Here is an 18,017-nt window from a genome sequence, read left to right on the forward strand (position 1 = left end):
GGTAGATCAGTAGCTGAAGTGCCCTAAAGGCTGTCAGAAATGCTATTGATTAGTCAATAATCAATTTTATCAATATTAGTAGGGTGGAGAGGGCAAATTGCCTTTTTCTGTCTCTTTTTTAATGTCTCATTGCCCTCACAACTTATGGATATACTTAAGCCCTTTATAAACTACTTTAAACAATTTATCAGTTCTAGTAAGATCAGTACATTTGCTACCAAATATATGAAGCTGCTTATTTGGCATTGCATCAAAAAAGTGACAAGTTGATTAACAGAAGCTTCACTTATTAACTGGTTTTACTTACTATGAAGCACTTGCTTTGTAGCAGGTATGGTCTGTATTTCTTTAGTTTATTTTAGCTTCAGATTATTCTGTGGCAGAAGTATTATCAGGCCTATTTACAAATAAGAAAACCAGAGACACAAAGAGCTTGTGTCTTATTGGAGGTCACATTTAAGTGTGCCAAGAATTATATTGATCACAACGCTAGATCAGAGTGACTTGATTTGGAGGCAGCCTCAGACGGTGAATGGGAGGTTCTGAGGTGTCTCATCTACTAAAGAGAAATACTAATTGAAGCCTGTATTACACGCTGATCAAATTTGTGAGTAATTCAATTGCTAAGGCTTTTGTTTTAAGGTTCTCCTGTTTCTTTCTTCTACTCTTCAGGTACCCCCCAAAAGAGCAGACAGAATGCATAAAAGATGAACCACATGCATATTTCATAATGGACATTTTTAGAGATAATTTTAAAACTAGGCTGTGTAACAAGAGGTAAGAGTAAATAATAAGAAAAATAAAACAGTAAAGTTGTCAGAGTCGGTATCAATTAAGCCATCACAAACCAAATAAATGAAGAATTCTATATCAGTGAATGGTCATTTTTGAAGGGGATGGTTATTTCTGTAAAATGACAACAGTTGAGTTTGCATGAAAGTAAAATAAGGAGAGGTAGCCAGGTTTACTTTACAGACATACTGAACGTTGAATTCTGCTAAAGTAATCTTTGACTTTATTTCTGTAGAAAACTGTTGATACAATATTTTGTCCTCTCAGCTTCCTAAATTGACAAATAGAGGCACTTCTACAGCCAGAATCATGCATAGGAAACCTTTCTACTTAGTGCTGGAGTCTTTCAAAGATTTTTGGATGTTTGACTCAGCAAACAAATTAGACATATGAGAGGTTGGGTCAGAGTTTAGAAGGAAGTAATTTTTTTTCCAGAATCTTGTTCCAAAGCAATTACATTTGAACTTGAGTGTATGTGTCAGGAGTAGTGGGTTTTTAGATTACTTCCTAATAGCCCTGAGTTTATGTTATTTTTGTGAATATCAGATTTAGTCTAATGACTGACTATATCACATTCTTTTCATTTCAGCTTTAGAGTATTTCTTGTGAATGTTTTTGAACTTTGTGGTTTTCTCCTCAAAGAACTCAAATAGCTCAAATAGATAGAATGTTATTTAATAACATTTTAAAGTTTGTTTATTTTTATAATTTAGAGAATCAACATTAGCTTGGTTGGTATTGAGTAGAAATAGCTGTTAGACAATTTTGGTCAATAACGTAACAGCATAACAATCTACCGTTCTCCTTATTGTATTTGGTCATCACCACCAGTTCAGCATTTTAAAGTCAGACCTATTATTTATTCTCCTGTTCCTCTTCATAGTAGACTTATTTGTATGAATGACATCACCCTAGTTCCAGGTAATCTTCAACTCCTTTATCTAGTATCTCCTTTATCTTTTACCTAATCACTTCCCATGCCCTGTGGCTTCTTCCTTCACAATGATTCCCCAGCCAAACTCTCTCCATTCCTGATTATACTACCCAAATTTAGCCCCTAGAATAGCTTCACCAATCCTGCACATCTACTAAAGTTAATTTTGTTAGAACATCATACCTATTTGCTTAAAACGAAATGTCCAATAATTTTCAACTGAATAAATTCTAGAGAATATAACCTGATATACAATTCCCACTATAAATTATTCTCCAAAAATCTCAGGCTCATCACCTTTTTCCTTTAGTTCTCCTTTAAGTTCAGTACTTTGTCCTGAACATCTAGAGTTTTCCCAATTTCTGTGATGTAATCCATGCTCTTTGATCTACCTGGCATTTTGTCTAACTTTCCACCTCTATATCTAAATTTGGTCTATCCTTAAATCTCATCTACACTCTCAATAATTTCCTGATTGTCCCAGCCAAATGTGAACTCTGTTTTATTTCAGAAATTCTAAAACATTTATTCTCTATTCGCCTTTGGGGACACATGACATTAGAAATATTCAAGAGATTTTTCTAAGTTTGTCGACTTAGTGGCAGAATTCTGTATTCTCCTGAGTCTGTGTATATCAGTTACACTGAGTCACACTGATTTACTATTTTAATTATTTGAACCTTTACTACCTAGATAAACACAGGCCTTGTGGCCTTGTGCCTTTGAAAGAAGTGAAATTCACACTGTATGAGAAAAAAGATCTTCATAGCAGTAGAGCTCCAGCGGGGATGCCCATCAGAAATGACTGAAGCAAGTGTTCAATGCAATAATTCCCAGGCAATCTTGTGTTCTCCTGTGAAGTCCAAGCTCATCAGTGCTGAAATCAGTTCCAACTTCAGCATTTCATGAGACCTTCAGAGGTGGAGATCTTTCACACATGATTTTCTGAGATCAAATCATACAAAATTTTAACAAACATCTTACTAGAAGTTCTTTTAGTTGACACAGATGCTGTTTTGATTTCATGCCCATTAATGAATCACTTGGCTGTACCCTGCTTAGGATGGGGAAAGGATGATTTTTATCTGTATTCCCTATCAGGAGATGGTAAATATGAAGCTCTGGCTGGGATAATTTGATGTGAGGCTTTTGGTTTCTTCAAGCTGCTATGCAGCATGAAGCAATGATGGCTACAGCATGCTCTGTACTCCATCACCTGTCTCTGTGTGTGTTGTCATCATTCACACAGCGGTGGGTGTATGAATGACTACCTCCAAGCACTTCCATGAGTGCTTATACTCTGTTGAGGTGAAAAGACTTCCTGGAGAAGAAAAATTCTACATTCCCATGGCAGAGTAAAATGGAGTTAAAATTAATGTATATGTGTGTGTGTGTGTATGTGTGCGTTGTGTGTGTATTGCACCAAGATTCTCTCAGAGAAAGCTAATCAAGCTTTCTGTGATTATCTAAATGTATATACATAGCTGCCAGAGTATTATGTTTTTAAAAATTATTTCAGACTGTGGATATAAAAATAAGTGAGTCTAGAAATCTTGGTTATTTTTTTCACCTCCTTAAATGCTATAAAGTTTTAAAGGGTACCTGATAGAGGTCTTCTTATTTATTAATACTGCTTTCTGAAATCCAGTTGATTTTCAATTTTTTCTGTAGTTGGCCAGAAATTAAATAGTTTAATAACTTAATCATTGCCCTAGCTTGATATTTCATTCTCCTTCCCTGAGATATGCAAATATATGTCTCTTTGTTAATATCTTTTCTCAATTCTCTAGTCTGAAAGCTGATGCAAAGAAATCATTAAAATTGATAGCAATATCTACCACTTCAGTGAATAAATTACGCTTCTCATTTCATGGAGGTCCCATTATCTCCAGCCCTGACCCCTTCTTACTTCTCTACTTGAAAGGATCCTGATTTATCTCAAACTCTTGTGCAATCTTCCCTTCATTTTCTACCCTTAATTTTCTTATCATATTTTTTATACTTTTAACTTCATTCCATCATCTCAGTGCTTCTCTATACCTCATATTTTATCCTGTACATTTTCTTCTTTCTTGGCTTTGATTGGTTGTAGACTCTCCTTCTCTGCACTGACTTTTTATTCTAACAAAAGCCATATTTATTTCTAGATGATACACATAGCCCTTGAACACACTTTAATTCATCTTTCAGTATATTTCAGTTACCCTTTCTCAAAGTACCTTAACTTTCCCCTTTTCTTTTTCATTTGGTTTGCATGTAATGTCTCTACTCAAAATTTACTTTTTTTTCTATTAAAAATCATACTTTTGCCTTTTTTATATTCCTTTGGTTGCTTTGATGACCTAACCAAAAATCTAACTTTATTACTCCGATTTCACTGTTGTATTTTTTTTATCTGTAATAATATCTCCTGTAACTTAAACTACTTTTGGAATTACAAAGAAAGCACATTTTCTTGGCCTTTGAAAAATGTAAGAAAGTATTGTAAGCAGAAAAGTGGTAAGTGCAGGAAACACTGTGTTGGTGAAATCTTCGTTGAAACTTTCAACTTTGAACTTCCTACACAGACAACCATTAAATGCTACGATAATAGAACTAGTTTCATTGTATCCTCTTTGTTTGGCTATCTCTGTGGTTTATCAGTCCCCATAGAATATAGAACTGGAGGGGGTCTTGAGAGGTCATTTAATCTATTGCTCTATGGCCTGAAGGTTCTAAGACCTCATATGCCCTATAAGATACCGTTTCACTTTAGTTCTTACCAGTTTAAATGGTAGTTGGAATACTTGGTAAATATTTGGGAAGGTCACAAATGTCATAGGGAAGAAAGAACTTTTATAGACAGAAATTATAGAAATGTCATCTACTGAAAAATTTGAACAAGAGGTTGTTAGAACAAAGCATTTAACAATTGAAAAGTATAGGTCTCTGTCCGAGTGCAGGATTTTTGGTACAAACCAAGATAATAATGATTTTAGTGGTTTGGCCTATGTTTCATAAGGATGAATATCCTCAAACTGGTGATAATGTGTGCTTTTATGTCATGTGGGAAACAATGAGTCAAATGTATTGAGAATAATATGTCTGTCTACTTTCTATACAGCACTGCCAACCCTTTTAGAAGGGATGACTTATTCTTTCCATTAGATTAACATTCTGAGAAGAAACGGGTATAATATTGGAAATTCTTACAAGAATGTAAATACTGGGTCATTATAGATTGAACCAAGCAATGATAATTTTAAAATGAGTCATTTTGATCCTAACGATACTTCTGACTCAGTCTCGGGTTTGTATTATTAAAATGCCATGAGTTTTCAAGACCAACTTTCAATTGATATTTAGAGAGGTAGGGTGGGGGAAGATTGAATGGCATCTAATTATTTTTATGGATGAAACAGCTTCCAAGTTCAGATCTCTATATATTAGTTGCAATTTTAGGGAGATTTAGTCTGTCTTTGGTGATTCTATAAGGTTACTGATCCACTGACAAAAATAACAACAACAAAAAAATTAAAACTAGACCAAATATTAATGACCATTAATTTCAACAAAAATATCAAAATTAGCCTCATATTATTCACCTTACATACTCAGATTAATTTAAATGCTATAGTTTTCTTTTAAGCTATCATCACTTCACAAGTTATTAAGAATTTCATGAGTGTTATAATAATGATTTGAAATTAGTGACACACTTCAGTACAAATGTTGAAGAGATACCTCACCTTGATAGATGTGTTCACTTAGTGGCAATCAAATTGTTGAAATTCAAAGGACTATCTATAAATAGCCAGTTGTTGAGAGTGATAAATAAACAACAATTAATGAAAAACTGGAGAAAATATTAAATATGCATGTGGAGGCAATAGAAAGCATTTCAACATAGAAATAAAATTCAGACATTCAATATATGTTTGACATCTGTGCTAACATTCTTCTGGTTTTATGAAAGCTTCAAATATAGGCCTTGAAGACATTACTTTAACATGAACATATTTCTAATAAAATATTTTATTTATGACAGAAGAGTTTTGAATTAAAGAATAATCCAACTTACAAAGCAAACAAGTTCAAAGTCTATGGCAATTTGGAATAGTATCCTTGTTATACTAAATTAAAAAAAAAACTATCAACAGACAAAAGAAATGTTTACCAGGATTAACATTTAGAGAAATTAAGGCTACACAGATAATTGACATCTGGTATGGTAACTAACATATACCAACTTTGGTATCAAGCTTTGAGTTCATAACCACATTGATTCAACATCATCCAAAATAATTTTATTTCATTATCAGTAGTTTAGATCAGAGGAATTTCACTTAAGTTCTTTGATTCTGAGAATAACTGCAGGATTAACGGTGGGACTCTCACTTCAAGTGCTCTGATTCGCTCTTTGTCTTTATGGTCAGATAAGGATATTTACCTTGAAGAAATTGTTAAAAGAATCACCTGGAATAATGCTTATGTATAAATTATGTACAACAGCAGCCGGTACATAGCAGATGAACAATAAATTAGAGCTCTCCATCACACTGTTATTATCATTTATGTCTAAACAATTGTAATTACTTCCTTGTCAGGCAAAGTTCTCCAGTATTCTCAATAGTATTATACATGCAGTTTTCAAATTAATATTCTCCAAACAACACGTCAATTGCATCATGTCCCTGGTCCAAATTGTCTTCTTATTAAATTAAATTACTGGGTGGCGCCTTCAAGCTGGCAGAGGAGTAAGATGTGGTGATCACATTCCTCCCCACAAATACATCAAAACTACATCTACACGTGGAACAACTTCTACAGAACACCTACTGAACGCTGGCAGAAGACCTCAGACCTCCCAAAAGGCAAGAAACTCCCCACGTACCTGGGGAGGGCAAAAGAAAAAAGAAAAAACAGAGACAAAAGAATAGGGATGGGACTTGCACCAGTGGGAGGGAGCCATGAAGGAGGAAAAGTTTCCACTCACTAGGAAGCCCCTTCTCGGGCGGAGACTGTGGGTGGCAGAGGGGGGAAGCTTCGGAGCCGTGGAGGAGAACACAACAACAGAGGTGCGGAGGGCAAAGCGGAGAGACTCCCGCACAGAGTATCGGTGCTGACCAGCACTCACCAGCCCGAGAGGCTTATCTGCTCACCCGCCGGGGTGGGCGGGGGCTGGGAGCTGAGGCTCGGGGTTCGGAGGTCGGATCCCAGGGAGAGGACTGGGGTTGACTGCGCAAACACAGCCTGAAGGAGGCTAGTGCGACACGGCTAGCTGGGAGTCCGGGAAAAACTCTGGACCTGCCGAAGAGGCAAGAGGCCATTGTTTCATGGTGCGTGAGGAGAGGAGATTCAAAGCACCACCTAAACGAGCTCCAGAGACGGGCATGAAACACTAAGGGTGTTGCTACAGCGACCAAGAAGCCTGTGTGCGAGCGCAGGTCACCACCCACACCTCCCCTCCCGGGAGCCTGTGCAGCCCGCCACTGCCAGGGCCCTGTGATCCAGGGACAACTTCCCAGGAGAACACAGGGCACGCCTCAGGCTGTTGCAATGTCACACTGGCCTCTGTCGCCACAGGCTCACCCCGCATTCCGTACCCCTCCCTTCCCCCAGGCTGAGTGAGTCAGAGTCCCTTAATCAGTCTCTCCTTTAACCCCATCCTCTCTGAGTGAAGAACAGACGCCCTCAGACAACCTACCCGCAGAGGCAGGGCCAAATCCAAAGCTGAACCCCAGGAGCTGTGCGAACAAAGAAGAGAAAGTTAAATTTCTCCCAGCAGCCTCAGGAGCAGCGGATTAAATCTCCACAACCAACCTGATGTACCTTGCATCTCTGGAATATCTGAATAGACAATGAATCATCCCCAAATTAATGGGGTGGACTTTAGGAGCTAGACTTGGGGTTTGTTTTCTGCATCTAATTTGTTTCTGGGTTTATGTTTATCTTAGTTTAGTATTTACAGCTTATTATCATTGGTATATTTGTTAATTGATATGGTTGCTCTCTTCCTTTATATATATATATTTTTCCTTTTACTCTTTTTGTGAGTGTGTATATATATGCTTTTTTGTTTGTTTGTTTTGTTTTGTTTTGTGGTATGTGGGCCTCTCACTGTTGTGGCCTCTCCCCTTGCGGAGCACAGGCTCAGCGGCCATGGCTCACGGGCCCAGCCACTCCACGGCATGTGGGATCCTCCCGGATTGGGGCACGAACCCGTGTCCCCTGCATTGGCAGGCGGACTCTCAACCACTGCGCCACCAGAGAAGCCCCTATATGCTTCTTTGTGTGACGTTTTCTGTATAGCTTTGCCTTTGCCATTTTTCTTAGGGTTCTGACTGTCCTTTTTTTCTTTTTTTTAGTATGGTTTTTAGTGCTTGTTATCATGGGTGGATTTGCTTTTTTGTTTGGTTGCTCTCTTCTTTCTTTTTTCTTTCTTTCTTTCTTTTCTTTCTTTCTTCCTTTTCTTTCTTTCTTTTCTTTCTTTCTCTCTCTCTTTCTTTCTTTCTTTCTTTCTTTCTTTCTTTCTTTCTTTCTTTCTTTCTTTCTTTCTTTCTATTTTCCCTCCCTTTTCTTCTGACCTGTGTGGCTGAATGGCCACATCAAAAATGTGTGGCCTTTTCTTCTGAGCCATGTGGCTGAATGGCCACATCAAGAATGGCCATCATCAAAAAATTTACAAACAATAAATGCTGGAGAGGGTGTGGAGAAAGGGAACCTTCTTGCACTGTTGGTGGGAACGTAAATTGCTACAGCCACTATGGAGAACATTTGGAGGTTCCTCAAAAAACTAAAAATAGAACTACCATATGACCCAGAAATCCCATTACTAGGCATATACCCTGAGAAAACCAGAATTCAGAAAGAGTCATGTACCACAATGTTCACTGCAACTCTATTTACAATAGCCCAGGCATGGAAGCAACCTAAGTATCCATCGACAGATAAATATGTAAAGAAGATGTGGCAAAATATATACAATGGCATATTACTCAGCCATAAAAAGAAATGAAATTGAGTTATTTGTAGTGATGTGTATGGACCTAGAGACTTATACAAAGTGAAGTAAGTCAGAAAGAGAAAAGCAAACACTGTATGCTAACACATCTATATGGAATCTTAAAAAAAAAAAAAAAAAACCTAGGGGCAGTACAGGAATAAAGACACAGACTTAGAGAATGGAATTGAGGACACAGGGAGGGGGAAGGGTAAGCTGGGATGAAGTGAGAGTGTGGCATGGACATATATACACTAGCAAATGTAAAATAGATAGCTAGTGGGAAGCAGTCACATAGCACAGGGAGATCAGTTTGGTGCTTTGTGTCCACCTAGAGGAGTGGGATAGGGAGGGTGGGAGGGAGAGGCAAGAGGGAGGAGATATGGGGACATATGTATATGTATAGATGATTCACTTTGTTATACAGAAGAAACTAACACACTATTGTAAAGCAATTTTACTGCAATAAAGATGTTAAAAATATTAAATTACTTATTCTGGCCATCATATTTCCCTATGTTTCACCTTAGCCTGTTTTGCCAGATTAATTTTTCCACTAGTTCCAAATGCAACAACCAAATTGTACCGCTTTTTACTCCAGAATATATACTTCATTCTTTCTCTCACCTGTATGTCTTTGTTAATACTTCCCAAGTTAGTGTGCTGTGTAGTGTCATGGAATCTGTGCTGGCATTTGCCTTTTTGTCTCAAATCAAGTTCCTGGCCTTCCTCTCTTCTGAACCTTCATCACAGAGAACTGCATTTCCCAGATTCCTTGATGATCTCATTTCTAAGTAAAATTAATCAGTGGGAGGCACTTAAAGAAAACTGGAAAGAAGGGAAAGGTAAAAGTATTTCTCCCCTTTTTATTCTTCTTTTCCTTCAAGCAGTCTGTAACAATACCTGCATTTCCTTCATGTTCCCTGGTTCAGCCAGTCCACCTCTTCCACTGTGGTCTTATATTCTACTGGAGACTCTGTACCTTAGGCACTGATTAAGCTGTTTCAGCTCTCCTCCAACTTTAGGGTGGAGTTAGCTTTAAGAGAAAGGTATTCTCAGAGGTAGCTGTTTTGAAGTGTTGGTTTGGATCCTGAGCATTTCCATTACTTGTGTATCCATTTTTCTGTATTAAGTTCTCTTAGATTACAGAATATACTGGACGATGACTGCTAGGGAGTGCCATAGATTTGGGTTTAAATACTGGCTTTGTGATGCTGGGGAAGCTACTTCTCTGAGTCTCAGTTTCTTTGCCAATAACCTAATAGTGCACTGGGGCATTAAATAAAGACCATGTATGAAAACACAAATTTAATATCCTGGATACACCAGTTAATTGATATTTGGGTTTTCACTCCTCACTTTCCCTACTATGAAACTTTTAAATGCATATGTATGAGTTGAGATTCATTAACTATCAGAAAGTAAGGGTATAAAGAAAAATCTTTGATGATGTTTACCCTTCTGATGCATCTCAATATTTATATCATTTATGCTCTGAAATTGTGTCTTATTATTAGTTAGAATCTTAAGGTGTTTTAGTTGTAAGACATGTTAGATAGATTTAATGGATTATTAAACAACGATGTTATAACAAACATTTTGTAGGCAAATGTGGAAGGTCCTATACTAAGAAAATATTATGTGGCTCAGGGGACATGTGTCAAGTGAGTATGGATGAACCGAAGACAAAGAAATCCCAAAAGTCCTGAGTGAGACAAGTAACAAGAGGAGGAAGGGATTTGTTGGATAAACATTAAGGTCAGGGGATTAGAATAAGGGATTGGAAGGAACTTTCCAATTACTGAGGATTTTTGATTTCTGCCCTCAGTCTGAACAAGGAACTAAAACAATCTGGGACTGTGTCCCACCTATGGAGGCCACCAACTTGGGGATCAGAGACATGCTTTCTTCTCCTATGACAGCTCGTGATGATGGAGCACTTCTATTTTGTGTCTCACAATTATTCTGGGGACACTTATCCAGACCCCAAACTATTTTTCTATTATTTCTCCCAGAACCATGAATCACTGTGGTCTAGTGTTACTTGTACCCAGGTATTTATATTTTGTCCTGGGAGGAGCACTGTCTAACATTTCCTTTGTCTTCCTTATTTCAGGTAGAACAAGCTTGTGAGCTCTGCTTGTACGAAGTGTCCAATTCCAAGAATGATGTCTGCAAAAGAGAACAAAGGTTGATTCCATGTCCCCCAAATAAACAGCCTTTTGCTTTAAGAACTTGGGATCTAGATAACCTCATCAAAACATTTCATTTCCTTGGTTGGAAAAGATACATATAAGTTCTATTTAAAACTAGGACACTGAGACCCTTCCACAAACCACTGTATGTATCTGGGATAAATTTTGGTTAGATATGGTAGGACAGGAAATAACTCAACCTGCAATTGGAGATTATTGGTGTAGAAGTAACCCAATTTCCCCAAAGACTTCTTCATCCAAGGATTTAGATGCAGAGGCTAGTGTCAGGTGAGATCTGAGATAAGCAAAAGCTCTTCTTTTTTTTTTTTTTTTTTTTTTTTTTTTTTGCGGTACGCGGGCTTCTCACTGCTGTGGCCTCTCCCGTTGCGGAGCACAGGCTCCGGATGCGCAGGCTCAGCGGCCATGGCGCACGGACCCAACCGCTCCGCGGCATGTGTGATCTTCCCAGACCGGGGCACGAACCCGTGTCCCCTGCATCGGCAGGCGGACTCTCAACCACTGCGCCACCAGGGAAGCCCCCAAAAGCTCTTCTTAATTTATTATGACTTGTCAGCTATATACCTCAAGAGAAATTTGGTTTCCTGAGGGCCAAGGACTCTTCTGGCCTCCCTACCTCTAAATTTTAACCAATTTTTTAAGTCATAACTTTTAACCCACAGATTATTCTGGAACATTGAACAAAGATATATTTAATATTTGATCGAAAAAACACAAGTTATTAGATCTCTTAAATGATCTCTAACATAGTCTTGCTTGTCTAAATATAGAGGCAGCTAAGCAGTTTTAAAGATGCCTGTTACTCCTTGAAAATACATGGGATTCAGAGGTTTTTCCCCTAACTGTAGCTGTTACCACTGTAATGGAAGTTAACTCAATTTCTTGATATAGGATTAAACCAGGTTACTTTAAACCATGAAAATAGTTTTTCTTGAGTAGCTTTACTCTATTTGTTGTGTTCCTAATGGGAATGATAAAAGATAAGGGTATTAGCCAGCAGGATAGACACGTATAATGAACTATGTATACTATGATGCAGATTTAATAAGTGCAAAAAGAGAGGGACTATGAGAATAAAGTAGAAGGAACAATTACTTCTGATAAAAACATTGGGGAAGATCTAATTGAAATCACATTTAAGCCAGGGATGAAAACATGGGGAATGTTTAGCTAGGTTAAACACCAAAGGAAGAGTATACCAGGTTGAGAAAACAATACAAGCAAAGTCACAGAAGATGGAGAATGGAGAAGATGATTGGAGAGGCAGTTGGTGTAGACTAGAGTTGATAATTCCTAGTGGAATGTATTGTGAGATATGTCTGGGAAGATAATTTGAGACATAAAACATAGGATTTGGACCCTGAGGCTACAGGACTGTATTATTTTGATAAAGAGACACCAAAAATGGTGGTAAAGAGACATCATTTTAAGGTGTTGAATAGGCGGGTACCCAATGCTATTCACCCTCTATTTTGGAAAGGTAAATGTGTGAGTATCTTGGAAGGTATATTGGTAGAGAGACTAAGACTAAACCAGACAAGAAATTTTGCATGTTTAGAAGAGAAAATATGGATGAACAAGAAAAACATTCTAGGCATTGAATCAATAAAATCTAGTAACTAAGAGATTCTCTAGTGGACAGAGCAAAAACATTTTCAAGGTTTCAGAAATTCATAACTGAAAATGAAAGCAATGTTAATAGGCCACAATAGAACACAATACATGAAATAAATTTTCAAAGAGGACAAGTAGTTTAAGATATTGAATTGGAAATGTATGTGGATGCTTGTATACATAAAGTCTTCTTGAGTCTGCAGCGCAGGAGAGAGGTTGCAATTGTGGCTGTGTCTCGCAAATACAGCAGTTTTTAGCTTTTTGGCCTCAGTTCATGATCTGCCAAAAAGATTCCCATCCATGTCCAAAGGAGTGACTTCCTGTAAGTATCTCCTGAGTCTCAGACCTACATTTTCAATTACCTATTTGTTGCCCCGCCAGAGATGTCTAAAAAAAAAAATGTCAAACCCAGCATTTCTAAAACTGATGTCATCATTCCTATTCTTCCAGCCAAACCTGTTCCCATTTCCAAGAAATTGACCATGTCAATGACTGCCATTACTATCAACCCAGATGTCAACAACTTGAACTACAGCAACACAAAACACACATACAAACACAAACTTGTGAGTCATGCTTGACTCTTCTCCATGTTGATATTACTAGTCTAGGCCCTAATTCTTTCTTTTTAGGATTACTGAGACAAATTTCTACCAGGAGCCATTGCTTCTAGACCATCTGCCAAATCCCCTTCCCATACAACTACCTGAGTGACAGGTAAAAATGTCAATAAGATCATTTCACAGTTAATCACACTTCAATCTATTTGATTATGTACTTATTACTCTCTCCATATGTTAAACTCTATTAAAGAAGGAGAAATGATATTGTTTTAGTTTTTTCATGATTAGTTTCTGGAGCAGTAATCATTAAGGTTTTTTTTTTTTTTTTTTTTTTTTTGTGGTATGTGGGCCTCTCACTGTTGTGGCTTCTCCCGTTGCGGAGCACAGACTCCGGATGCGCAGGCTCAGCGGCCATGGCTCATGGGCCCAGCCGCTCCGCGGCATGTGGGATCTTCCCGAACAGGTCCACGAACCCGTGTCCCCGGCATCGGCAGGCGGACTCTCAACCACTGCGCCACCAGGGAAGCCCAAGGGTTTTTGAATGAATAAAAATATTTATATTTACGAATAGCTAATACACAATGGTAGTCAAAGCTGTGGCAGTGGGGTATGTCCAAACTTAGAGTAAAGAGAAAAGAGGATCTGGAAAAAAAAATTGACAAAAGGAAATAAAAGTAAATAAAACTGTGAAGGATATTAAGAAATGCATAATCATAAAAGAATCAAAGGAAAGTAACATTTCAGGGAAAAATGTTTCAAGAAGGAAGACTTATTTACTTACTTTACCTCTGAAAGCACTAAAGTACTACCACTCTCTCCTTGACACAAGTTTCTTCTTCCTTCTCGTCAGCCTGAAGTGTTCCCTTCCTCTTTCTCTAATAGCCGTGTACATACTGCTGTCATCCACATTTCCATCCTATGACTGCTTCCCTTCCCACTTGGTCCAATCTCCCTGGGCAATTACTACTTACAATTCTAGCATATAAACGATCATTTATAGCACAGTGACTGCCAAGTCTGTATTTCCAGCCCTCTTTGTTACTGTGCTCCTATCCTACAATCCAGCTTTCAGCAAGATTATTCCACGTACATATTTCCAAAATGAAAATTGCTTTCCTCCCAAATGTGTTCATCCTATTCCTCCTGTATTCTACAGATCTTGTTAAAGGTAATTTTTTTAATTTCATAAGCTTGAAACATATTTCTTTCTTATATTCATTCTGATATTCTATTTTCTTATATTCCATTTCATGTCAGTCACCAAATTTCATCAGCTTTACCTTCTAAATGTCTTACATTTTCTCCACAACCATCTCTGCTTCCACTGTATTATTTTGTTTGTTTTTGTTTTAATTTTTTAAATTACTTTTCTTTTTTTTAATTGATGTCTAGATGATGTATGATATTATATGTTACAGGTGTACAATATATCTTCCACTGTTTTCATTCAGTTCTTTGGCATGTGTTGTATGGATCATTGCAGTAGACTCAAACAGGTATGTTCACCACAACTTCCCCTAATCCAAAGATAATTTTCTAAATTATAGTGTTGAACAAACTCTTCTGCTTAAAAACAAAGCAACAAATAAAAATATCTTAACTCAGTGATCACAGAAAAATTTCCAAATTCATTAATATCTTAAACTTGGACCCTTAAAATATGACTGCAACTATATTTTTTAGCATCATCATCTTTAAGTGCTTTTTCCACATCACAAAAACAAATAGAAAAATTATCAATTAAAAAAAAGTTCAATATGCCTTGTTATATTTCCATGCTTTTGTAGAATCTGTATTCATATCTTGAAATTTTCTTTCCCTGTCCTCTAAAAGTTACTTTTTGGAGAATATTTGATTCTCCTTGAAGAATTGTTTTAAATGTCACCCGTTTTGTAGAAATCTTTTCAGATTTAAAAGAGTTAAATCCAACTCTTCAAAGATGAAAGCCTCTGGTCTGTAGTTACAAGCTATGCATTCTAACAAATTTATATCTGTGACAGTCATTTAAATTGTGATCTTAATAAAAGTTGTCTGTTCAAAAGAAAATTATCTCTACTTATTTTTTCTGCCCTCTGAATTTTCTCATCTGGTATGTGTACGTCTTTTTAACCTTGTTAGTTTTTCAACGAGTGTTTGCATTTGTTTCACTGCTAATATTAAATGAAAACCCATAGCTCTGGAAAAACCAAATATATACATTTATACCATAATGCATTGCTTAGATATAATTTGTATCAGATGCTCAGCCATTAGATAAAGAGGCATTTCTTGACTGGAAACAAAACTATGAAATCACTATCAAGAAATTGATCCAATTTTTTTTCTTTATTTTGTCTTGCTAGTAAAATAAAAGACACAAGCTTTGCCTTATATCAGTGCTGTACTGACACTGTTTTTTTTGTTTTTTTCCCCACCTGGGAGCTACAATACATATTTAGCAACAAACAAATAATCAAGAAGCACACTAGGCAGAGACACATCCAGTCTACAGATGACAATCCCTGCCAAAATGCCATCTGAACCACGATGCTCCAAATTTCGGCCACAGTGACCTGGTAAAAAGAAAGCTGTGTGATGCAGAGGGGAAGCCAAATGAAATCCTATCATGCTAAGCATCACAATTGTAAAGTCAGGATGAATAAGAAGAAATGAAAAGCTATTCATCGAAGCTGCCTCCACCTGGGACAAATGATTCTTATGCTTGAAGTAGATTTAACTGTCCCCAAATGGCAATTTCACTCTTGCACAGGAAATGAAAATAAAAGCAAGCAAGCAGCCAGTTAGAAACAGTCACCACCTTCTGGGTACAGCCACTTGAGAACTGGTAGAATGTGTAGCACTGTAGAATCCACACAATTACAAAAACATCTGAACGGGATACTTGAAAATGATCTTTAACTCTACTGGGATGTTGAAATGACTTTTTTGAACTTTTCTCATTTTTTCTCAGGTTTTTTTTTTCCTGACTCTCTAAGGTAAATTATGACTTAAATATCTCATGTTAGGCTTTCTATGTAGGATTTGGGGGCTTATCATAATTTTATTTTGTGTATGTTGAGAGGTTTTAATAAATTGTGTCAACCAGAAAAACAGTGGGAATCATTGTTTCAGATGTGAAGTGACAGCTTGCAGGCCTAAGCTGTTATTACTTGAAATTCCATTGAATTCTACATTTCAGCACTCTTTTTTCTTTTCTTTTCTTTCTTTTTTCTTTTTAATTCAGCTCTTCATGATTCATGCATGTTTGCTAATTACAGAATTTAATTCTTGAGTCTCAAGCATTGTACAGCAATTAAGGCCATGTTGTAAATGTAAAAGCCTGTGTATTTGGAATCATATGACTGAGAATTTTTATTAATTATGTTTGTCTGTTTGTGTGTGTGTGCCTTTGTTCAGGCTGCTGTAATAACATGCCATAGACTGTGTAGCTTATAAACAATAGGAATTTATTTCTTACAATTCTGGAAGCTGAAAGTCTGAGATCAGAATGCCCGGAGGGTCTGGTGAGAACTTTCTTCTGGGTTGCAGACTTCTCCTTGAACCCTTACATGGTAAGAGGTAAGGGACTCTTTTACAGAGGCATTAATCTCATTCAGGAGGGCTCCATTCTCAGGACCCAATCATCTCCCAACGTCCCTCCCTACCTCCTCATATCATTACCTTGAGCATTAGGATTTTTTTTTTTTTTGACCAAGCCAGCAGCATGCGAGAACTTAGTTCCCTGACCAGAGATCAAACCCGTGTCCCCTGCAGTGGAAGTGCACAGTCTTAACCACTGGACCACCAGGATTTCAGCATATGAGTTTGGGGTAATGCAAACACTCAAACCATAGTAGTGTGTGTGTGTGTCTGTGCACATGTGTATAGTTTTAATTGGATCTGCCACTTACTAGCTTTGGTAACATGGGTGGGTCCTGGGAGTCTCCGTTTCTGAACTTTCAAAATATTTATATATTAGCAAGAAACCCTGGCACACTCATTTCATAGATTTGTTGTGAAAATCATGAGATCATGTGTTAGGTCATTTTGTAAATTCTAAAGTAATACACACATGAAATATCTTGCTATTTACATGGCAGTATTGTTTAAAAAACACTGAACTAGGGGGTCATGTCACTTAAAATTCTAATTTCCCTTTTACTACTTACTTGTTTTATGTCCATAGGTGAGTCAATGAACCTCTCTAAGCCTCTTTTAGGAAGAAACTGATTTTGGACTCATGATTATTTCAAAGAAACATTTGTTTCATTTCTCCTGTTATAATTTTTAGTTAGTAGTTATGATCTTGGCCCCTTTAGACTCCCTGAAATCAAGGGCACAAATTTGATATTTGTGTCAAAATTTAGAGTTGTGATTTGGGTCAGAGAACAGAGTAACTATAACTGGTAATAATAATAGTAGTTTATACTTCTAAAATGGTTTACATGAATACTTGATGTCATTGTCACAATATCCCTAGGAGATAAACACTATCAGCATTTTAAACTTACAAATGGAGAAACTGAAGAACTGTGAGGTTTAGTTCACATAAGTAGTAACAGACAGAACTTAGGTATGAACAGAGGCAGGTGGACTCCAGAAAACCACTGTGCTTTACTAGCTGAGAACCATGATCTAACTAGTTAAGCTAATCTGAAAATATCTGTTAGTCTTATTAGTCTATACCTAAAACAGGAAAAAATAATATCTTAGTCTAGCTCTTCTAATAGATGGAGATTCAAATATTCTAGGGGTATTTGAATGAGAACATCCAAGTTATTATAAATACATGTCTCTGTGTGGTAGTTTCTTAGCTTAGGCTGCTATAACAAAACACCATAAACTAGGTGGCTTATCAACAACAGATTTTTTTTTTTTTTTTTTTTTTTTTTTTTTTTTTGCAGTACGCAGGCCTCTCACTGTTGTGGCCTCTTCCGTTG

The sequence above is a fragment of the Mesoplodon densirostris genome, chromosome 13, assembly GCF_025265405.1.
Source record: "Mesoplodon densirostris isolate mMesDen1 chromosome 13, mMesDen1 primary haplotype, whole genome shotgun sequence".
NCBI classification, from domain to species: domain Eukaryota; kingdom Metazoa; phylum Chordata; class Mammalia; order Artiodactyla; family Ziphiidae; genus Mesoplodon; species Mesoplodon densirostris.